This window comes from Odontesthes bonariensis, chromosome 8, assembly GCF_027942865.1.
Source record: "Odontesthes bonariensis isolate fOdoBon6 chromosome 8, fOdoBon6.hap1, whole genome shotgun sequence".
In the NCBI taxonomy this organism is placed as follows: domain Eukaryota; kingdom Metazoa; phylum Chordata; class Actinopteri; order Atheriniformes; family Atherinopsidae; genus Odontesthes; species Odontesthes bonariensis.
The window spans coordinates 25,502,073-25,524,451 of record NC_134513.1 but is presented as its reverse complement, the minus strand read 5'-3'; the positions used below and the strand labels follow the sequence as shown (position 1 = coordinate 25,524,451).

At 42.4% G+C, this 22,379-nt stretch overlaps 16 non-coding genes across 16 annotated transcripts; all 16 read left to right on the top strand.

Annotated features, from left to right (window-relative positions):
* The first annotated feature begins 745 nt into the window (after nucleotides 1-745).
* On the top strand, nucleotides 746-818 carry trnav-cac (transfer RNA valine (anticodon CAC)). Its single transcript has one exon. It is a non-coding gene; the product is annotated as a tRNA-Val (tRNA).
* Nucleotides 819-1,668: 850 nt separating this feature from the next.
* Nucleotides 1,669-1,741, top strand: trnav-cac (transfer RNA valine (anticodon CAC)). Its single transcript has one exon. It is a non-coding gene; the product is annotated as a tRNA-Val (tRNA).
* An 869-nt stretch (nucleotides 1,742-2,610) lies between these two features.
* Nucleotides 2,611-2,683, top strand: trnav-cac (transfer RNA valine (anticodon CAC)). Its single transcript has one exon. It is a non-coding gene; the product is annotated as a tRNA-Val (tRNA).
* Nucleotides 2,684-4,476: 1,793 nt separating this feature from the next.
* trnal-caa (transfer RNA leucine (anticodon CAA)) lies at nucleotides 4,477-4,549 on the top strand. The gene has a single exon. It is a non-coding gene; the product is annotated as a tRNA-Leu (tRNA).
* Nucleotides 4,550-4,990: 441 nt separating this feature from the next.
* trnaq-cug (transfer RNA glutamine (anticodon CUG)) lies at nucleotides 4,991-5,062 on the top strand. Its single transcript has one exon. It is a non-coding gene; the product is annotated as a tRNA-Gln (tRNA).
* Nucleotides 5,063-5,418: 356 nt separating this feature from the next.
* Nucleotides 5,419-5,491, top strand: trnav-cac (transfer RNA valine (anticodon CAC)). The gene has a single exon. It is a non-coding gene; the product is annotated as a tRNA-Val (tRNA).
* A 5,144-nt stretch (nucleotides 5,492-10,635) lies between these two features.
* trnal-uag (transfer RNA leucine (anticodon UAG)) lies at nucleotides 10,636-10,717 on the top strand. Its single transcript has one exon. It is a non-coding gene; the product is annotated as a tRNA-Leu (tRNA).
* Nucleotides 10,718-13,822: 3,105 nt separating this feature from the next.
* Nucleotides 13,823-13,904, top strand: trnal-uag (transfer RNA leucine (anticodon UAG)). Its single transcript has one exon. It is a non-coding gene; the product is annotated as a tRNA-Leu (tRNA).
* A 1,359-nt stretch (nucleotides 13,905-15,263) lies between these two features.
* On the top strand, nucleotides 15,264-15,345 carry trnal-uag (transfer RNA leucine (anticodon UAG)). Its single transcript has one exon. It is a non-coding gene; the product is annotated as a tRNA-Leu (tRNA).
* A 1,359-nt stretch (nucleotides 15,346-16,704) lies between these two features.
* trnal-uag (transfer RNA leucine (anticodon UAG)) lies at nucleotides 16,705-16,786 on the top strand. Its single transcript has one exon. It is a non-coding gene; the product is annotated as a tRNA-Leu (tRNA).
* Nucleotides 16,787-17,805: 1,019 nt separating this feature from the next.
* On the top strand, nucleotides 17,806-17,877 carry trnam-cau (transfer RNA methionine (anticodon CAU)). The gene has a single exon. It is a non-coding gene; the product is annotated as a tRNA-Met (tRNA).
* A 268-nt stretch (nucleotides 17,878-18,145) lies between these two features.
* On the top strand, nucleotides 18,146-18,227 carry trnal-uag (transfer RNA leucine (anticodon UAG)). The gene has a single exon. It is a non-coding gene; the product is annotated as a tRNA-Leu (tRNA).
* Nucleotides 18,228-19,578: 1,351 nt separating this feature from the next.
* Nucleotides 19,579-19,660, top strand: trnal-uag (transfer RNA leucine (anticodon UAG)). Its single transcript has one exon. It is a non-coding gene; the product is annotated as a tRNA-Leu (tRNA).
* A 1,027-nt stretch (nucleotides 19,661-20,687) lies between these two features.
* trnam-cau (transfer RNA methionine (anticodon CAU)) lies at nucleotides 20,688-20,759 on the top strand. Its single transcript has one exon. It is a non-coding gene; the product is annotated as a tRNA-Met (tRNA).
* A 268-nt stretch (nucleotides 20,760-21,027) lies between these two features.
* trnal-uag (transfer RNA leucine (anticodon UAG)) lies at nucleotides 21,028-21,109 on the top strand. The gene has a single exon. It is a non-coding gene; the product is annotated as a tRNA-Leu (tRNA).
* A 1,019-nt stretch (nucleotides 21,110-22,128) lies between these two features.
* On the top strand, nucleotides 22,129-22,200 carry trnam-cau (transfer RNA methionine (anticodon CAU)). The gene has a single exon. It is a non-coding gene; the product is annotated as a tRNA-Met (tRNA).
* Nucleotides 22,201-22,379: the final 179 nt, after the last annotated feature.

The following is a 22,379-nucleotide window of genomic DNA, read 5'->3' as shown; positions in this document are numbered from 1 at the left end:
ATGTAAAGTCAATTTTTGAAGGTTTTTAAGAGATTCTCTGAGGCTAAAGTGTGAAACGGACTTTGGCGAACCCCAAGCTGCTGAGCAAAAATGGCAACCTTGCCGTCAAGGAATCGAACCCTGTTCCTCCGCTTGACAGATGGATTCTAACCTTTGACCAGCGAAGATACAGAATGTGTTGTTTGACTGTCGTGCCAATGCTGAGAATACAAACTGTAAGAGTATCAATGAAAAATCTACAAAAAAATAACAGGTTGCTAAAACCCTTTCATTGTCAAGCATTTGCATGACTGAGAGCGTAAATTGACTGTGGAAGGGGCTCCATGGTGTAAAGGTCAGAACTCTGGACTCTGAGTCCAGTGATCTGAGTTCAAATCTCAGTGGAACCTTCAGGTGTGTGCTTTCAGGGGTGCTGTCATGGATGCTTTCTGGAAAGAAGATGAGTTGAGTAGGCTAGTCAGTTGTCAAGTGACACCTAAGTGCACGATTGATCAGTTCCAGCTGAGAGGCTCTGTGGTATGTGATGTCTCACCTATATGTTACTAGTTGAATCTTTTTTGGATTCTTCTTGCATATTCATTTGCGATGCTTCTATTTGTCCATGCTCTCCCAGAGGAGTGTGTTACAATCCCACTTCTGACTCAATTTGTAGCGACTCCACAATCTCTTACCACTAGCAACAAAATTTGGGAAAACTTACCTCGTTGTTGGGTTTCCGAAACGATAGTTAGTAGACGTGGTGCCAGTTTCCGCAGTGTAGTGGTTATCATGTTCGCCTCACACGCGAAAGGTCCTCAGTTCGAAACTGGGCGGAAACATTATTTGCTCCTCCTTTATTTATTTCATCCTTGTTTGAAGATGTATGACTGCACGTTACTGATAGCAACATCAACATATTCATAATTATGGATAGGAGGGGAGCCTCATCTGCTATTCTTCACATGTAAAGTCAATTTTTGAAGGTTTTTAAGAGATTCTCTGAGGCTAAAGTGTGAAACGGACTTTGGCGAACCCCAAGCTGCTGAGCAAAAATGGCAACCTTGCCATCAAGGAATCGAACCCTGTTCCTCCGCTTGACAGGTGGATTCTAACCTTTGACCAGCGAAGGTACAGAATGTGCTGTTTGACTGTAGTGCCAATGCTGAGAATACAAACTGTAAGAGTATCAATGAAAAATCTACAAAAAAATAACAGGTTGCTAAAACCCTTTCATTGTCAAGCATTTGCATGACTGAGAGGGTAAATTGACTGTGGAAGGGGTTCCATGGTGTAAAGGTCTGGACTCTGAATACAGTGATCTGAGTTCAAATCTCAGTGGAACCTTCAGGTGTGTGCTGTCATGGATGCTGTCTGGAAAGAAGATGAGTTGAGTAGGCTAGTCAGTTGTCAAGTGACACCTAAGTGCACGATTGATCAGTTCCAGCTGAGAGGCTCTGTGGTATGTGACGTCTCACTTCTGTGTTGCTAGTTGAATCTTTTTTGGATTCTTCTTGCATATTCATTTGCGATGCTTCTATTTTTCCATGCTCTCCCAGAGGAGTGTGTTACAATCCCACTTCTGACTCAGTTTGTAGCCACTCCATAATCTCTTTCCGCTAGCAACAAAATTTGGGAATACTTACCTCATTGTTTGGTTTTACGGAACGATAGTTAGTAGACGTGGTGCCAGTTTCCGTAGTGTAGGGGTTATCATGTTCGCCTCACACGCGAAAGGTCCTCAGTTTGAAACTGGGCGGAAACATTATTTGCTCCTCCTTTATTTATTTCATCCTTGTTTGAAGATGTATGACTGCACGTTACTGATAGCAACATCAACATATTCATAATTATGGATAGGAGGGGAGCCTCATCTGCTATTCTTCACATGTAAAGTCAATTTTTGAAGGTTTTTAAGAGATTCTCTGAGGCTAAAGTGTGAAACGGACTTTGGCGAACCCCAAGCTGCTGAGCAAAAATGGCAACCTTGCCGTCAAGGAATCGAACCCTGTTCCTCCGCTTGACAGATGGATTCTAACCTTTGACCAGCGAAGTTACAGAATGTGTTGTTTGACTGTCGTGCCAATGCTGAGAATACAAACTGTAAGAGTATCAATGAAAAATCTACAAAAAAATAACAGGTTGCTAAAACCCTTTCATTGTCAAGCATTTGCATGACTGAGAGCGTAAATTGGCTGTGGAAGGGGTTCCATGGTGTAAAGGTCAGCACTCTGGACTCTGAATCCAGTAATCCGAGTTTAAATCTCGGTGGAACCTTCAGGTGTATGCTTTCAGGGGTGCTGTTATGGATGCTTTCTGGAAAGAAGATGAGTTGAGTAGGCTAGTCAGTTGTCAAGTGACACCTGAGTGCACGATTGATCAGTTCCAGCTGAGAGGCTCTGTGGTATGTGATGTCTCACCTATATGTTACTAGTTGAATCTTTTTTGGATTCTTCTTGCATATTCATTTGCGATGCTTCTATTTGTCCATGCTCTCCCAGAGGAGTGTGTTACAATCCCACTTCTGACTCAATTTGTAGCGACTCCATAATCTCTTTCCGCTAGCAACAAAATTTGGGAATACTTACCTCATTGTTTGGTTTTACGGAACGATAGTTAGTAGACGTGGTGCCAGTTTCCGTAGTGTAGTGGTTATCACGTTCGCCTCACACGCGAAATGTCCTCAGTTTGAAACTGGGCGGAAACATTATTTGCTCCTCCTTTATTTATTTCATCCTTGTTTGAAGATGTATGACTGCACGTTACTGATAGCAACATCAACATATTCATTATTATGGATAGGAGGGGAGCCTCATCTGCTATTCTTCACATGTAAAGTCAATTTTTGAAGGTTTTTAAGAGATTCTCTGAGGCTAAAGTGTGAAACGGACTTTGGCGAACCCCAAGCTGCTGAGCAAAAATGGCAACCTTGCCGTCAAGGAATCGAACCCTGTTCCTCCGCTTGACAGATGGATTCTAACCTTTGACCAGCGAAGATACAGAATGTGTTGTTTGACTGTCGTGCCAATGCTGAGAATACAAACTGTAAGAGTATCAATGAAAAATCTACAAAAAAATAACAGGTTGCTAAAACCCTTTCATTGTCAAGCATTTGCATGACTGAGAGCGTAAATTGACTGTGGAAGGGGCTCCATGGTGTAAAGGTCAGAACTCTGGACTCTGAGTCCAGTGATCCGAGTTCAAATCTCAGTGGAACCTTCAGGTGTGTGCTTTCAGGGGTGCTGTCATGGATGCTTTCTGGAAAGAAGATGAGTTGAGTAGGCTAGTCAGTTGTCAAGTGACACCTAAGTGCACGATTGATCAGTTCCAGCTGAGAGGCTCTGTGGTATGTGATGTCTCACCTATATGTTACTAGTTGAATCTTTTTTGGATTCTTCTTGCATATTCATTTGCGATGCTTCTATTTGTCCATGCTCTCCCAGAGGAGTGTGTTACAATCCCACTTCTGACTCAATTTGTAGCGACTCCACAATCTCTTACCACTAGCAACAAAATTTGGGAAAACTTACCTCGTTGTTGGGTTTCCGAAACGATAGTTAGTAGACGTGGTGCCAGTTTCCGCAGTGTAGTGGTTATCATGTTCGCCTCACACGCGAAAGGTCCTCAGTTCGAAAATGGGCGGAAACATCATTTGCTCCTCTTTTATTTATTTCATCCTTGTTTGAAGATGTATGACTGCACGTTACTGATAGCAACATCAACATATTCATAATTATGGATAGGAGGGGAGCCTCATCTGCTATTCTTCACATGTAAAGTCAATTTTTGAAGGTTTTTAAGAGATTCTCTGAGGCTAAAGTGTGAAACGGACTTTAGCGAACCCCAAGCTGCTGAGCAAAAATGGCAACCTTGCCGTCAAGGAATCGAACCCTGTTCCCCTATTTGACAGATGGATTCTAACCTTTGACCAGCGAAGATACAGAATGTGTTGTTTGATTGTCGTGCCAATGCTGAGAATACAAACTGTAAGAGTATCACTGAAAAATCTACAAAAAAAAATAACAGTTTGCTAAAACCCTTTCATTGTCAAGCATTTGCATGACTGAGAGGGTAAATTGACTGTGGAAGGGGTTCCATGGTGTAAAAGTCTGGACTCTGAATCCAGTGATCCAAGTTCAAATCTCAGTGGAACCTTCAGGTGTGTGCTGTCATGGATGCTGTCTGGAAAGAAGATGAGTTGAGTAGGCTAGTCAGTTGTCAAGTGACACCTGAGTGCACGATTGATCAGTTCCAGCTGAGAGGCTCTGTGGTATGTGACGTCTCACCTATATGTTGCTAGTTGAATCTTTTTTGGATTCTTCTTGCATATTCATTTGCGATGCTTCTATTTTTCCATGCTCTCCCAGAGGAGTGTGTTACAATCCCACTTCTGACTCTGTTTGTAGCGACTCCACAATCTCTTTCCGCTAGCAACAAAATTTGGGAATACTTACCTCATTGTTTGGTTTTACGGAACGATAGTTAGTAGACGTGGTGCCAGTTTCCGTAGTGTAGTGGTTATCACGTTCGCCTCAAACGCGAAATGTCCTCAGTTTGAAACTGGGCGGAAACATTATTTGCTCCTCCTTTATTTATTTCATCCTTGTTTGAAGATGTATGACTGCACATTACTGATAGCAACATCAACATATTCATAATTATGGATAGGAGGGGAGCCTCATCTGCTATTCTTCACATGTAAAGTCAATTTTTGAAGGTTTTTAAGAGATTCTCTGAGGCTAAAGTGTGAAACGGACTTTGGCGAACCCCAAGCTGCTGAACCAAAATGGCAACCTTGCCGTCAAGGAATCGAACCCTGTTCCTCCGCTTGACAGGTGGACTCTAGCCTTTGACCAGCGAAGGTACAGAATGTGTTGTTTGACTGTCGTGCCAATGCTGAGAATACAAACTGTAAGAGTATCAATGAAAAATCTACAAAAAAACTAACAGGTTGCTAAAACCCTTTCATTGTCAAGCATTTGCATGACTGAGAGCGTAAATTGACTGTGGAAGGGGTTCCATGGTGTAAAGGTCAGCACTCTGGACTCTGAATCCAGTGATCTGAGTTCAAATCTCAGTGGAACCTTCAGGTGTGTGCTTTCAGGGGTGCTGTCATGGATGCTTTCTGGAAAGAAGATGAGTTGAGTAGGCTAGTCAGTTGTCAAGTGACACCTGAGTGCACGATTGATCAGTTCCAGCTGAGAGGCTCTGTGGTATGTGACGTCTCACCTATATGTTGCTAGTTGAATCTTTTTTGGATTCTTCTTGCATATTCATTTGCGATGCTTCTATTTTTCCATGCTCTCCCAGAGGAGTGTGTTACAATCCCACTTCTGACTCTGTTTGTAGCGACTCCACAATCTCTTTCCGCTAGCAACAAAATTTGGGAAAACTTACCTCATTGTTTGTTTTCCGGAACGATACTTAGTAGACATGGTGCCAGTTTCCGTAGTGTAGTGGTTATCACGTTCGCCTCACACGCGGAAGGTCCTCAGTTCGAAACTGGGCGCAAACATTATTTGCTCCTCCTTTATTTATTTCATCCTTGTTTGAAGATGTATGACTGCACGTTACTGATAGCAACATCAACATTTTCATAATTATGGATAGGAGGGGAGCCTCATCTGCTATTCTTCACATGTAAAGTCAATTTTTGAAGGTTTTTAAGAGATTCTCTGAGGCTAAAGTGTGAAACGGACTTTGGCGAATCCCAAGCTGCTGAACCAAAATGGCAACCTTGCCGTCAAGGAATCAAACCCTGTTCCTCCGCTTGACAGGTGGATTCCTACCTTTGACCAGCGAAGATACAGAATGTGTTGTTTGACTGTCGTGCCAATGCTGAGAATACAAACTGTAAGAGTATCAATGAAAAATCTACAAAAAAAAATAACAGGTTGCTGAAACCCTTTCATTGTCAAGCATTTGCATGACTGAGAGCGTAAATTGACTGTGGAAGGGGTTCCATGGTGTAAAGGTCAGCACTCTGGACTCTGAATCCAGTGATCAGAGTTCAAATCTCAGTGGAACCTTCAGGTGTGTGCTGTCATGGATGCTTTCTGGAAAGAAGATGAGTTGAGTAGGCTAGTCAGTTGTCAAGTGACACCTAAGTGCACGATTGATCAGTTCTAGCTGAGAGGCTCTGTGGTATGTGACGTCTCACCTATATGTTGCTAGTTGAATCTTTTTTGGATTCTTCTTGCATATTCATTTGCGATGCTTCTATTTTTCCATTCTCTCCCAGAGGAGTGTGTTACAATCCCACTTCTGACTCAGTTTGTAGCCACTCCACAATCTCTTTCCGCAAGCAACAAAATTTGGGAAAACTTACCTCATTGTTTGGTTTCCGGAACAATAGCTAGTAGACATGGTGCCAGTTTCCGTAGTGTAGTGGTTATCACGTTCTCCTCACACGTGAAAGGTCCTCTGTTCGAAACTGGGCGGAAACATTATTTGCTCCTCCTTTATTTATTTCATCCTTGTTTGAAGATGTATGACTGCACGTTACTGATAGCAACATCAACATATTCATAATTATGGATAGGAGGGGAGCCTCATCTGCTATTCTTCACATGTAAAGTCAATTTTTGAAGGTTTTTAAGAGATTCTCTGAGGCTAAAGTGTGAAACGGACTTTGGCGAACCCCAAGCTGCTGAGCAAAAATGGCAACCTTGCCGTCAAGGAATCAAACCCTGTTCCTCTGCTTGACAGGTGGATTCTAACCTTTGACCAGCGAAGGTACAGAACGTGTTGTTTGACTGTCGTGCCAATGCTGAGAATACAAACTGTAAGAGTATCAATGAAAAATCTACAAAAAAAATAACAGGTTGCTAAAACCCTTTCATTATCAAGCATTTGCATGACTGAGAGCGTAAATTGACTGTGGAAGGGGTTCCATGGTATAAAGGTCACCACTCTGGACTCTGAATCCAGTGATCCGAGTTCAAATCTCAGTGGAACCTTCAGGTGTGTGCTTTCAGGGGTGCTGTCATGGATGCTTTCTGGAAAAAAGATGAGTTGAGTAGGCTAGTCAGTTGTCAAGTGACACCTGAGTGCACGATTGATCAGTTCCAGCTGAGAGGCTCTGTGGTATGTTACGTCTCACCTATATGTTGCTAGTTGAATCTTTTTTGGATTTGGGATCAAATAAGGGTCAGAAAGATTTTGTACTTGTACAATGATGTTCACATGTGTAATAAAGTATTGAAGTTGTAAAAATATTTTGTGTCTATGTAAAAACATTTTGTGCATGTGTAACAAAGTTTTGAAGTTGTAAAAATAGTTTGTGTATGTTTCACAAAGTTTTGAAGTTGTAAAAACATTTTGTGCATATGTAACAAAGTTTTGAAGTTGTAAAAACATTTTGTGTATGTGTAACAAAGTTTTGAAGTCGTAAAAATAGTTTGTGTATATGTAACAAAGTTTTGAAGTTGTAAAAATATTTTGTGTATGTGTGACAAAGTTATGAAGTTGTAAAAACATTTTGTGCATGTGTAACAAAGTTTTGAAGTTGTAAAAATAGTTTGTGAATGTGTAACAAAGTTTTGAAGTTGTAAAAATAGTTTGTGTATGTGTAACAAAGTTTTGAAGTTGTAAAAATAGTTTGTGTATGTTTAACAAAGTTTTGAAGTTGTAAAAATAGTTTGTGTATGTGAAACAAAATTTTGAATTTTTAAAAATAGTTTGTGTATGTGTAACAAAGTTATGAAGTTGTAAAAACATTTTGTGCATGTGTAACAAAGTTTTGAAGTTGCAAAAATAGTTTGTGTATATGTAACAAAGTTTTGAAGTTGTAAAAATATTTTGTGTATGTGTAACAAAGTTATGAAGTTGTAAAAACATTTTGTGCATGTGTAACAAAGTTTTGAAGTTGTAAAAATAGTTTGTGAATGTGTAACAAAGTTTTGAAGTTGTAAAAATAGTTTGTGTATGTGTAACAAAGTTTTGAAGTTGTAAAAGCATTTTGTGTATGTGAAACAAAATTTTGAATTTTTTAAAAATAGTTTGTGTATGTGTAACAAAGTTTTGAAGTTGTAAAAACATTTTGTGCATGTGTAAAACTAAATCCGACGGACACACAAATTTTCCACCTTCAAGTACGACCCTGAAGTTACAAGTTTACAAAACTCAAGTTACGAGTACGAATTTTGACCCTTTTTTGACGCCTGAGTGAATAGCCAATCAGCACGTTGCTTACTGACTTGCCAATCAACCCGGTGCCCACCCACGCGCCAACCAACCATCCAATCAAGGAGCAGCAATTTCTGTCGGCCGGGATCTGAGCGCCAACGACACTCAGTGGGCACACGTTGTTACTGATGGAGGAAAAACAGGATGGAGTCAAACGTTTCTGCTCAGGTAAGTTAATTAAAGATATCTGCAATTTCACGATGTAGCAAAAGTTTCTCAATGTCATCATATAAGCGGTCATATAGGCCTAACGTGAAATGACAGGTGTCGTGCCAAAAGTTGATTGCTGCCAGAAATTGATTTCCGGTACGCGGGAGCGCGCACAGTCTGTTCAATTTGAAAAGCGTAGCTCAGTGTTTCGATGTTTCCCTCCTCCACTCACCACACCTGATTCAAATGATCAGCTCGCCATCAAACTCAGCAGTGGCCTGATAAGGAGCCATTCATTTGAATCAGGTGTGTTGGAGCAGGGAACATAAAACATGCAGGGCAGTGGGTCCCGAGGACCGGAATGAAGAAACACTGGTATAACGCAGCGCCTTAGACCGCTTGGCAATCCTGACCGCTGAAAGGTATATTTGATGATACTGTCGGCAGGCCCGGGCATCATTCCAGCGAATATGTGGGTCTGCGTTGTGTTCGTGTTGAAGGGGAACATTGACGAGGCATGCAGCTTCATGGAAGATTCTCCTTCTGAGTGATGGGACTGTGATAGCAATTTTCCTGCACCTTGAAACGGGACACGGAAATCTTATTTCACTTCTTGGCGATAGTTGTCTTTTCATCTGACGACTGTGTCCACTACACAGAAATTCATCGTTAGTGTAATGGACAGTATCTCAGCCTGTCACGTGGAAAATTGGTGTTCGATTCCCTGACGGGGAGGACTTGTTTTTTTTTTTCAGCTGCCTGCAACCAAGTGATGATTGTTTTGATACTCTCACCCATCTTCGGCCTAAATGTCAATAGCCCCCTTCAAATAGCCTAACATGAGGCCAGGTTGCTTCGGTCAAAAGCCCTTTCCCGTTTACTATGGTGTTAAGTGCAAACCAAGACCTTATAATCAACAATGTGCCTTTTGCTAATGATTCTGTCCTGCCCAAAGCACTGTAGAAGGTTGTGACAGCACAGCTAGTTGAGCTGTGGTCAGAAGATTCTCATGCAACAGGTGTCTTGGCTGTTGTTTAAGAGGGCTCTTGAGGAAAACAAATAGTAGGCATAGCATTTGGAAGCAAGAACTCTTCGGAGGTAAAGCGCCTGCAATAATTTTTAAACTAGATGATGCAGTGCCAGAATAGCAATACGACATGGTATTGCTAAGCAAGGAGTAAACTTGGGTTGTCTTGCCAGTGAAAATAGTTCCTAGGAGAATTCTGCAATATCAGAAGTGGGATTTGAACCCATGCCTCCAGGGGACACTGCGACCTGAACTCAGCGCCTTAGACAGCTCGGCCATCCTGACTACTAAAAGGAATATTTGACGATACTGTCGGCGGGCCAAGGCATCATTCCAGCGAATATGTGGGTCTGCGTTGTGTTGGTGTTGACGGGGAACATTGACGAGGCATGCAGCATCATGGAAGACTCTCCTTCTGAGTGAAGGGACTGTGATAGCAATTTTCCTGCACCTTGAAACGGGACACGGAACTCTTATTTCACTTCTTGGCGATAGTTGTCTTTTTATCTGACGACTGTGTCCGTCACAGAAATTCCTCATTAGTATAGTGGACAGTATCTCCGTCTGTCACGTGGAAGATGGGGGTTCGATTCCCTAACGGGGAGGGCTTGGTTTTTTGTCAGCTGCCTGCCACCAAGTGATGATTTTTTTGATACTCTCACCCATCTTCGGTCTAAATGTCAATAGCCCCCTTAAAATAGCCTAACATGAGGCCAGGTTGCTTCGGTCAAAAGCCCTTTCCCGTTTACTATGGTGTTAAGTGCAAACCAAGACCTTATAATCAACAATATGCCTTTTGCTAATGATTCTGTCCTGCCCAAAGCACTGTAGAAGGTTGTCACAACACAGCTTGTTGAGCCGAGTGGTCGAAGGCGCTGGATTTAGGCTCCAGTCTCTTTTGAGGCGTGGGTTCAAATCCCACCTAACATTTCTGTCTTGCCTACGGACTAAAATACAAAAGTTGAGTGGCACAGCAGAAGTGTGCTGGGACCATAACCCAGAGGGCGATGGATCGAAACCATCCTCTGCTAGTTGATCATATTGTTGAGTTCCACCAGTTTATACTATTCTCTTGCTATGCTCTCTTCTGTAAAGATTTCATGGCGTTAGATGAAGAGCACAAGAAATATCTATGGGTGTTGCATAGTGGCAAGACTACAACTGGTACTCATCAGTTGTTATTCTGAGTTAGAAAAGTTTCATCTTACTGGGTCTTCTGACAACTGTTGCAATCCTTCAGTTCAGTCCGTCTTTTAAAGGTGACGCTCCCTTGTAGTTGGCTCAAAGGTATCTTTGGTAGTGTGGCCGAGTGGCCTAAGGCGCTGGATTTAGGCTCCAGTCTCTGTGGAGGCGTGGGTTCAAATCCCACCACTGCCAATATGGCTGCTTTCTTGGTGGCAGTTTCACAATCAAAAGTACAAATCAGTTTAAAAAAACATTGCCATGAAGAAGATGGAACTCACAGGAAATCATAAACATGTGCTGGTCCTTTGGTGAGGTAACCCATATGTAAAGTCCACTTCCACTTTCATCATCTGAAGACGCCTTTGAAAGTACTGCGGTGACTGCTAATGTTGTGATGGTAACTTGGAGGTTCCTAGATTTCCAAAGCCTTAACATGGAAGCTGAGTTGCACAGCACTTGTTCCGAGGTGCTTTAAATCCTCAAATGTATCTCCCAACACAATTTCCTGTCTTACGCCTACAGACTAAAATGCAAAAGCAGAGTGGTGCAGCGGAAGCGTGCTGGGCCCATAACCCAGAGGTCAATGCATTGAAACCATCCTCTGCTAGTCGATCATCTTGTTGAGTTCCACCAGTTTATACTCTTCTCTTGCTATGCTCTCTTCTGTAAAGATTTCATGGCGTTAGATGAAGAGCACAAGAAATATCTATGGGTGTTGCACAGTGGCAAGACTACAACTGGTACTCATCAGTTGTTATTCTGAGTTAGAAAAGTTTCATCTTACAGGGTCTACTGACAACTGTTGATTACAATCCTTCAGTTCAGTCCGTCTTTTAAAGGTGACGCTCCCTTGTAGTTGGCTCAAAGACATCTTTGGTAGTGTGGCCGAGTGGTAGCCTGGGAATTCCCATGCTGCTTTGCGCTCGATTTCATTCTCACTGCAGTCAGCCTGGAAACCACCGCCCTTATTTTTGCTAGAGTTTGGGAACCAATCACAGAACGACGGGGGAGAGCAAGACGACGACGTCTATGCGCTACACCGAAGCTTGTAGAGCGTTAATCCAACATGACAGCGGACACAACGTTACCGTTCAATGCAGCCTTAGAAAGTGTTTCGGAGTAGATTCACCCTAGGGTCATTTGAACCGTGATATCCAGCCAAGTAGCCCACCCGAAGTTTTTCCGATATTGACTGAACATCAGCTGAGTTACCGAGTTATCCCGAATAGCTTAGTAGGCTACAAGCGCTAACGGACCCTGGAAGTATCTCCAAAATTACCACACTAAAATCACATGTCATGACACCAAACTTCTACAGTAGCAGAAATATGGTCTGTACTCACCAAACGATGCATTTGGAAGTTTGTACATAGTCCAGGAGTTTATTATTATCATCAACACAAGCCTGATAGCTTTTCTGCTGCTAAAGCTTCGTTGACGTCACTTCTGGGAGCTGGGAGCTTCAAAGTAAGATGAGGGTTGATCTACTACTGTAGACAACAAAGCAAGGCTGCTCAATTTCTCCATTATTAAAATAAATTCACAACTCTACAACATAAAAATTCGTGTAGAATACAGCATATAGGCCTACTTTGATGTCAATTTGAGTATCTTAGAGCGCAAGTTTACTTTTATTTTCCATTTTTTTCTTCTTCCTCATCGAATTTCTGTCGTCATCTGGTATAAGTGATACAATTGGCTATGAATCGCGCGCAAAGCAGCATGGGAAGAACCTGACGTCATTTGATAGACATTCGTAGCGCCCAATAAACGGCTCTAGGCATTCGTAAACCACGCCTCATATACGAGAAAATGCACACCTAGTTCCCACACCACCATCTCATTGAGATTGTGGACGCGTCAGCCAGGCTATCCGAGTGGTCTAAGGCGCTGGATTTAGGCTCAGGTCTCTGTGGAGGCGTGGGTTCAAATCCCACCACTGCCAATATGGCTGCTTTCTTGGTGGCAGTTTCACAATCAAAAGTACAAATCAGTTTTAAAAAAACATCGCCATGAAGAAGATGGAACTCACAGGAAATCATACACATGTGCTGGTCCTTTGGGGAGGTAACCCATATGTCAAGTCCACTTCCACTTTCATCCTCTGATAAGGTTCAAACATGAATCCCAAATCTTTTTAGGTGCCCCTTTCAGTCTTAATGTGTGACGACAGAAAGAAAGCTCATTTTACCCAGTCTAACCTGTTACTGACATTTTGAAGAACTTCAGTTTCTTCTACTGCCAGAGATAAAGGGGACCTTGGTCAGAAATATTTTTTATATGTGGAACTACAGAGAGTCCTTAATAAAGCTTATACGTTAATGTCACACACAACTAAAGAGTCCCTTCAGGGTCACAGAATAAACAGTGAAACAGCACATGCAAAAAAAATGGATGTTACCACTGTGACATTGGCAGCTGGCTGGCAAGCTATCTTATCCAAGGCTCATGTTTGTTTTTGGCCGTTACTCTTTGGGGTTTTGTAAATGCAGGTCATGGATATGGCTGAGGACAGCGAGATGCTATGCGTGGTCAGTCAGTAGGTCTAACATTTGTACACTATGACTCAGAGGGCAAACCATTAATTCTGCACTGTTTAAAGCCTTGATGCAATGAATCCTAAGAAAATCATCCCAGTGGAGATGTAATGTTGGGGCTACTAGCCATAGAGACCAAAGTCATTTGAAGTAGCAGATTTTAAACTTCTGTATATCTACTAATGAGGTGGCCTGTTAACATAGTGGTGTAAAGGGATTGAACTGAAAACGGCCTGAAGATGCCATTGAAAGTACTGCGGTGACTGCTAATGTTGTGATGGTAACTTGGAGGTTCCTAGATTTCCAAAACCAAGACACATGGAAGCTGAGTTGCACAGCGCTTGTTCCGAGGTGCTTTAAATCCTCAAATGTATCATCCAACACAATTTCCTGTCTTACGTCTACAGACTAAGATGCAAAAGCACAGTGGCGCAGCGGAAGCGTGCTGGGCCCATAACCCAGAGGTCGATGGATCGAAACCATCCTCTGCTAGTCGATCATCTTGTTGAGTTCCACCAGTTTATACTCTTCTCTTCCTATGCTCTCTTCTGTAAAGATTTCATGGCGTTAGATGAAGAGCACAAGAAATATCTATGGGTGTTGCACAGTGGCAAGACTACAACTGGTACTCATCAGTTGTTATTCTGAGTTAGAAAAGTTTCATCTTACAGGGTCTACTGACAACTGTTGATTACAATCCTTCAGTTCAGTCCAACTTTTAAAGGTGATGCTCCCTTGTAGTTGGCTCAAAGATATCTTTGGTAGTGTGGCCGAGTGGTCTAAGGCGCTGGATTTAGGCTCCAGTCTCTGTGGAGGCGTGCGTTCAAATCCCACCACTGCCAATATGGCTGCTTTCTTGGTGGCAGTTTCACAATCAAAAGTACAAATCAGTTTAAAAAAAACATCGCCATGAAGAAGATGGAACTCACAGGAAATCATACACATGTGCTGGTCCTTTGGGGAGGCAACCCATATGTCAAGTCCACTTCCACTTTCATCCTCTGATAAGGTTCAAACATGAATCCCAAATCTTTTTAGGTGCCCCTTTCAGTCTTAATGTGTGACGACAGAAAGAAAGCTCATTTTACCCAGTCTAACCTGTTACTGACATTTTGAAGAACTTCAGTTTCTTCTACTGCCAGAGATAAAGGGGACCTTGGTCAGAAATAATTTTTATATGTGGAACTACAGAGAGTCCTTAATAAAGCTTATACGTTAATGTCACACACAACTAAAGAGTCCCTTCAGGGTCACAGAATAAACAGTGAAACAGCACATGCAAAAAAAATGGATGTTACCACTGTGACATTGGCAGCTGGCTGGCAAGCTATCTTTTCCAAGGCTCATGTTTGTTTCTGGCCGTTACTCTTTGGGGTTTTGTAAATGCAGGTCATGGATATGGCTGAGGACAGCGAGATGCTATGCGTGGTCAGTCAGTAGGTCTAACATTTGTACACTATGACTCAGAGGGCAAACCATTAATTCTGCACTGTTTAAAGCCTTGATGCAATGAATCCTAAGAAAATCATCCCAGTGGAGATGTAATGTTGGGGCTACTAGCCATAGAGACCAAAGTCATTTGAAGTAGCAGATTTTAAACTTCTGTATATCTACTAATGAGGGTGGCCTGTTAACATAGTGGTGTAAAGGGATTGAACTGAAAACGGCCTGAAGACGCCATTGAAAGTACTGCGGTGACTGCTAATGTTGTGATGGTAACTTGGAGGTTCCTAGATTTCCAAAACCTTAACCAAGACACATGGAAGCTGAGTTGCACAGCGCTTGTTCCGAGGTGCTTTAAATCCTCAAATGTATCATCCAACACAATTTCCTGTCTTACATCTACAGACTGAGATGCAAAAGCACAGTGGCGCAGCGGAAGCGTGCTGGGCCCATAACCCAGAGGTCGATGGATCGAAACCGTCCTCTGCTAGTCGATCATCTTGTTGAGTTCCACCAGTTTATACTCTTCTCTTCCTATGCTCTCTTCTGTAAAGATTTCATGGCGTTAGATGAAGAGCACAAGAAATATCTATGGGTGTTGCACAGTGGCAAGACTACAACTGGTACTCATCAGTTGTTATTCTGAGTTAGAAAAGTTTCATCTTACAGGGTCTACTGACAACTGTTGATTACAATCCTTCAGTTCAGTCCAACTTTTAAAGGTGACGCTCCCTTGTAGTTGGCTCAAAGATATCTTTGGTAGTGTGGCCGAGTGGTCTAAGGCGCTGGATTTAGGCTCCAGTCTCTGTGGAGGCGTGCGTTCAAATCCCACCACTGCCAATATGGCTGCTTTCTTGGTGGCAGTTTCACAATCAAAAGTACAAATCAGTTTAAAAAAAACATCGCCATGAAGAAGATGGAACTCACAGGAAATCATACACATGTGCTGGTCCTTTGGGGAGGCAACCCATCTGTCAAGTCCACTTCCACTTCCATCCTCTGATAAGGTTCAAACATGAATCCCAAATCTTTTTAGGTGCCCCTTTCAGTCTTAATGTGTGACGACAGAAAGAAAGCTCATTTTACCCAGTCTAACCTGTTACTGACATTTTGAAGAACTTCAGTTTCTTCTACTGCCAGAGATAAAGGGGACCTTGGTCAGAAATATTTTTTATATGTGGAACTACAGAGAGTCCTTAATAAAGCTTATACGTTAATGTCACACACAACTAAAGAGTCCCTTCAGGGTCACAGAATAAACAGTGAAACAGCACATGCAAAAAAAATGGATGTTACCACTGTGACATTGGCAGCTGGCTGGCAAGCTATCTTTTCCAAGGCTCATGTTTGTTTCTGGCCGTTACTCTTTGGGGTTTTGTAAATGCAGGTCATGGATATGGCTGAGGACAGCGAGATGCTATGCGTGGTCAGTCAGTAGGTCTAACATTTGTACACTATGACTCAGAGGGCAAACCATTAATTCTGCACTGTTTAAAGCCTTGATGCAATGAATCCTAAGAAAATCATCCCAGTGGAGATGTAATGTTGGGGCTACTAGCCATAGAGACCAAAGTCATTTGAAGTAGCAGATTTTAAACTTCTGTATATCTACTAATGAGGGTGGCCTGTTAACATAGTGGTGTAAAGGGATTGAACTGAAAACGGCCTGAAGACGCCATTGAAAGTACTGCGGTGACTGCTAATGTTGTGATGGTAACTTGGAGGTTCCTAGATTTCCAAAACCTTAACCAAGACACATGGAAGCTGAGTTGCACAGCGCTTGTTCCGAGGTGCTTTAAATCCTCAAATGTATCATCCAACACAATTTCCTGTCTTACGTCTACAGACTAAGATGCAAAAGCACAGTGGCGCAGCGGAAGCGTGCTGGGCCCATAACCCAGAGGTCGATGGATCGAAACCATCCTCTGCTAGTCGATCATCTTGTTGAGTTCCACCAGTTTATACTCTTCTCTTCCTATGCTCTCTTCTGTAAAGATTTCATGGCGTTAGATGAAGAGCACAAGAAATATCTATGGGTGTTGCACAGTGGCAAGACTACAACTGGTACTCATCAGTTGTTATTCTGAGTTAGAAAAGTTTCATCTTACAGGGTCTACTGACAACTGTTGATTACAATCCTTCAGTTCAGTCCAACTTTTAAAGGTGACGCTCCCTTGTAGTTGGCTCAAAGATATCTTTGGTAGTGTGGCCGAGTGGTCTAAGGCGCTGGATTTAGGCTCCAGTCTCTGTGGAGGCGTGGGTTCAAATCCCACCACTGCCAATATGGCTGCTTTCTTGGTGGCAGTTTCACAATCAAAAGTACAAATCAGTTTAAAAAAAACATCGCCTTGAAGAAGATGGAACTCACAGGAAATCATACACATGTGCTGGTCCTTTGGGGAGGCAACCCATATGTCAAGTCCACTTCCACTTTCATCCTCTGATAAGGTTCAAACATGAATCCCAAATCTTTTTAGGTGCCCCTTTCAGTCTTAATGTGTGACGACAGAAAGAAAGCTCATTTTACCCAGTCTAACCTGTTACTGACATTTTGAAGAACTTCAGTTTCTTCTACTGCCAGAGATAAAGGGGACCTTGGTCAGAAATATTTTTTATATGTGGAACTACAGAGAGTCCTTAATAAAGCTTATACGTTAATGTCACACACAACTAAAGAGTCCCTTCAGGGTCACAGAATAAACAGTGAAACAGCACATGCAAAAAAAAATGGATGTTACCACTGTGACATTGGCAGCTGGCTGGCAAGCTATCTTTTCCAAGGCTCATGTTTGTTTTTGGCCGTTACTCTTTGGGGTTTTGTAAATGCAGGTCATGGATATGGCTGAGGACAGCGAGATGCTATGCGTGGTCAGTCAGTAGGTCTAACATTTGTACACTATGACTCAGAGGGCAAACCATTAATTCTGCACTGTTTAAAGCCTTGATGCAATGAATCCTAAGAAAATCATCCCAGTGGAGATGTAATGTTGGGGCTACTAGCCATAGAGACCAAAGTCATTTGAAGTAGCAGATTTTAAACTTCTGTATATCTACTAATGAGGTGGCCTGTTAACATAGTGGTGTAAAGGGATTGAACTGAAAACGGCCTGAAGACGCCATTGAAAGTACTGCGGTGACTGCTAATGTTGTGATGGTAACTTGGAGGTTCCTAGATTTCCAAAACCTTAACCAAGACACATGGAAGCTGAGTTGCACAGCGTTTGTTCCGAGGTGCTTTAAATCCTCTAATGTATCATCCAACACAATTTCCTGTCTTACGTCTACAGACTGAGATGCAAAAGCAGAGTGGCGCAGCGGAAGCGTGCTGGGCCCATAACCCAGAGGTCGATGGATCGAAACCATCCTCTGCTAGTCGATCATCTTGTTGAGTTCCACCAGTTTATACTCTTCTCTTCCTATGCTCTCTTCTGTAAAGATTTCATGGCGTTAGATGAAGAGCACAAGAAATATCTATGGGTGTTGCACAGTGGCAAGACTACAACTGGTACTCATCAGTTGTTATTCTGAGTTAGAAAAGTTTCATCTTACAGGGTCTACTGACAACTGTTGATTACAATCCTTCAGTTCAGTCCAACTTTTAAAGGTGACGCTCCCTTGTAGTTGGCTCAAAGTTATCTTTGGTAGTGTGGCCGAGTGGTCTAAGGCGCTGGATTTAGGCTCCAGTCTCTGTGGAGGCGTGCGTTCAAATCCCACCACTGCCAATATGGCTGCTTTCTTGGTGGCAGTTTCACAATCAAAAGTACAAATCAGTTTTAAAAAAACATCGCCATGAAGAAGATGGAACTCACAGGAAATCATACACATATGCTGGTCCTTTGGGGAGGCAACCCATCTGTCAAGTCCACTTCCACTTTCATCCTCTGATAAGGTTCAAACATGAATCCCAAATCTTTTTAGGTGCCCCTTTCAGTCTTAATGTGTGACGACAGAAAGAAAGCTCATTTTACCCAGTCTAACCTGTTACTGACATTTTGAAGAACTTCAGTTTCTTCTACTGCCAGAGATAAAGGGGACCTTGGTCAGAAATATTTTTTATATGTGGAACTACAGAGAGTCCTTAATAAAGCTTATACGTTAATGTCACACACAACTAAAGAGTCCCTTCAGGGTCACAGAATAAACAGTGAAACAGCACATGCAAAAAAAATGGATGTTACCACTGTGACATTGGCAGCTGGCTGGCAAGCTATCTTTTCCAAGGCTCATGTTTGTTTCTGGCCGTTACTCTTGGGGTTTTGTAAATGCAGGTCATGGATATGGCTGAGGACAGCGAGATGCTATGCATGGTCAGTCAGTAGTCTAACATTTGTACACTATGACTCAGAGGGCAAACCATTAATTCTGCACTGTTTAAAGCCTTGATGCAATGAATCCTAAGAAAATCATCCAGTGGAGATGTAATGTTGGGGCTACTAGCCATAGAGACCAAAGTCATTTGAAGTAGCAGATTTTAAACTTCTGTATATCTCTAATGAGGGTGGCCTGTTAACATAGTGGTGTAAAGGGATTGAACTGAAAACGGCTGAAGACGCCATTGAAAGTACTGCGGTGACTGCTAATGTTGTGATGGTAACTTGGAGGTTCCTAGATTTCCAAAACCTTAACCAAGACACATGAAGCTGAGTTGCACAGCGCTTGTCCGAGGTGCTTTAAATCCTCAAATGTATAATCCAACACAATTTCCTGTCTTACATCTACAGACTGAGATGCAAAAGCAGAGTGGCGCAGCGGAAGCGTGCTGGGCCCATAACCAGAGGTCGATGGATCGAAACCATCCTCTGCTAGTCGATCATCTTGTCTGAGTTCCACCAGTTTATACTCTTCTCTTCCTATGCTCTCTTCTGTAAAGATTTCATGGCGTTAGATGAAGAGCACAAGAAATATCTATGGGTGTTGCACAGTGGCAAGACTACAACTGGTACTCATCAGTTGTTATTCTGAGTTAGAAAAGTTTCATCTTACAGGGTCTACTGACAACTGTTGATTACAATCCTTCAGTTCAGTCCAACTTTTAAGGTGACGCTCCCTTGTAGTTGGCTCAAAGATATCTTTGGTAGTGTGGCAGAGTGGTCTAAGGCGCTGGATTTAGGCTCCAGTCTCTGTGGAGGCGTGCGTTCAAATCCCACCACTGCCAATATGGCTGCTTCCTGGTGGCAGTTTCACAATCAAAAGTACAAATCAGTTTAAAAAAAACATCGCCATGAAGAAGATGGAACTCACAGGAAATCATACACATGTGCTGGTCCTTTGGGGAGGCAACCCATCTGTCAAGTCCACTTCCACTTCCATCCTCTGATAAGGTTCAACATGAATCCCAAATCTTTTTAGGTGCCCCTTTCAGTCTTAATGTGTGACGACAGAAAGAAAGCTCATTTTACCCAGTCTAACCTGTAACTGACATTTTGAGAACTTCAGTTTCTTCTACTGCCAGAGATAAAGGGGACCTTGGTCAGAAATATTTTTTATATGTGGAACTACAGAGAGTCCTTATAAAGCTTATACGTTAATGTCACACACAACTAAAGAGTCCCTTCAGGGTCACAGAATAAACAGTGAAACAGCACATGCAAAAAAAATGGATGTTACCACTGTGACATTGGCAGCTGGCTGGCAAGCTATCTTTTCCAAGGCTCATGTTTGTTTCTGGCCGTTACTCTTTGGGGTTTCGTAAATGCAGGTCATGGATATGGCTGAGGACAGCGAGATGCTATGCGTGTCAGTCAGTAGGTCTAACATTTGTACACTATGACTCAGAGGGCAAACCATTTAATTCTTCATGTTTAAAGCCTTGATGCAATGAATCCTAAGAAATCATCCCAGTGAGATGTAATGTTGGGGCTACTAGCCATAGAGACCAAAGTCATTTGAAGTAGCAGATTTTAAACTTCTGTATATCTACTAATGAAGGGTGGCCTGTTAACATAGTGGTGTAAAGGGATTGAACTGAAAACGGCCTGAAGACGCCATTATGAAGACGCCATTGAAAGTACTGCGGTGACTGCTAATGTTGTGATGGTAACTTGGAGGTTCCTAGATTTCCAAAACCTTAACCAAGACACATGGAAGCTGAGTTGCACAGCGCTTGTTCCGAGGTGCTTTAAATCCTCAAATGTATAATCCAACACAATTTCCTGTCTTACATCTACAGACTGAGATGCAAAAGCAGAGTGGCGCAGCGGAAGCGTGCTGGGCCCATAACCCAGAGGTCGATGGATCGAAACCATCCTCTGCTAGTCGATCATCTTGTTGAGTTCCACCAGTTTATACTCTTCTCTTCCTATGCTCTCTTCTGTAAAGATTTCATGGCGTTAGATGAAGAGCACAAGAAATATCTATGGGTGTTGCACAGTGGCAAGACTACAACTGGTACTCATCAGTTGTTATTCTGAGTTAGAAAAGTTTCATCTTACAGGGTCTACTGACAACTGTTGATTACAATCCTTCAGTTCAGTCCAACTTTTAAAGGTGACGCTCCCTTGTAGTTGGCTCAAAGATATCTTTGGTAGTGTGGCCGAGTGGTCTAAGGCGCTGGATTTAGGCTCCAGTCTCTGTGGAGGCGTGGGTTCAAATCCCACCACTGCCAATATGGCTGCTTTCTTGGTGGCAGTTTCACAATCAAAAGTACAAATCAGTTTAAAAAAAACATCGCCATGAAGAAGATGGAACTCACAGGAAATCATACACATGTGCTGGTCCTTTGGGGAGGCAACCCATATGTCAAGTCCACTTCCACTTTCATCCTCTGATAAGGTTCAAACATGAATCCCAAATCTTTTTAGGTGCCCCTTTCAGTCTTAATGTGTGACGACAGAAAGAAAGCTCATTTTACCCAGTCTAACCTGTTACTGACATTTTGAAGAACTTCAGTTTCTTCTACTGCCAGAGATAAAGGGGACCTTGGTCAGAAATAATTTTTATATGTGGAACTACAGAGAGTCCTTAATAAAGCTTATACGTTAATGTCACACACAACTAAAGAGTCCCTTCAGGGTCACAGAATAAACAGTGAAACAGCACATGCAAAAAAAATGGATGTTACCACTGTGACATTGGCAGCTGGCTGGCAAGCTATCTTTTCCAAGGCTCATGTTTGTTTCTGGCCGTTACTCTTTGGGGTTTTGTAAATGCAGGTCATGGATATGGCTGAGGACAGCGAGATGCTATGCATGGTCAGTCAGTAGGTCTAACATTTGTACACTATGACTCAGAGGGCAAACCATTAATTCTGCACTGTTTAAAGCCTTGATGCAATGAATCCTAAGAAAATCATCCCAGTGGAGATGTAATGTTGGGGCTACTAGCCATAGAGACCAAAGTCATTTGAAGTAGCAGATTTTAAACTTCTGTATATCTACTAATGAGGGTGGCCTGTTAACATAGTGGTGTAAAGGGATTGAACTGAAAACGGCCTGAAGACGCCATTGAAAGTACTGCGGTGACTGCTAATGTTGTGATGGTAACTTGGAGGTTCCTAGATTTCCAAAACCTTAACCAAGACACATGGAAGCTGAGTTGCACAGCGCTTGTTCCGAGGTGCTTTAAATCCTCAAATGTATAATCCAACACAATTTCCTGTCTTACATCTACAGACTGAGATGCAAAAGCAGAGTGGCGCAGCGGAAGCGTGCTGGGCCCATAACCCAGAGGTCGATGGATCGAAACCATCCTCTGCTAGTCGATCATCTTGTTGAGTTCCACCAGTTTATACTCTTCTCTTCCTATGCTCTCTTCTGTAAAGATTTCATGGCGTTAGATGAAGAGCACAAGAAATATCTATGGGTGTTGCACAGTGGCAAGACTACAACTGGTACTCATCAGTTGTTATTCTGAGTTAGAAAAGTTTCATCTTACAG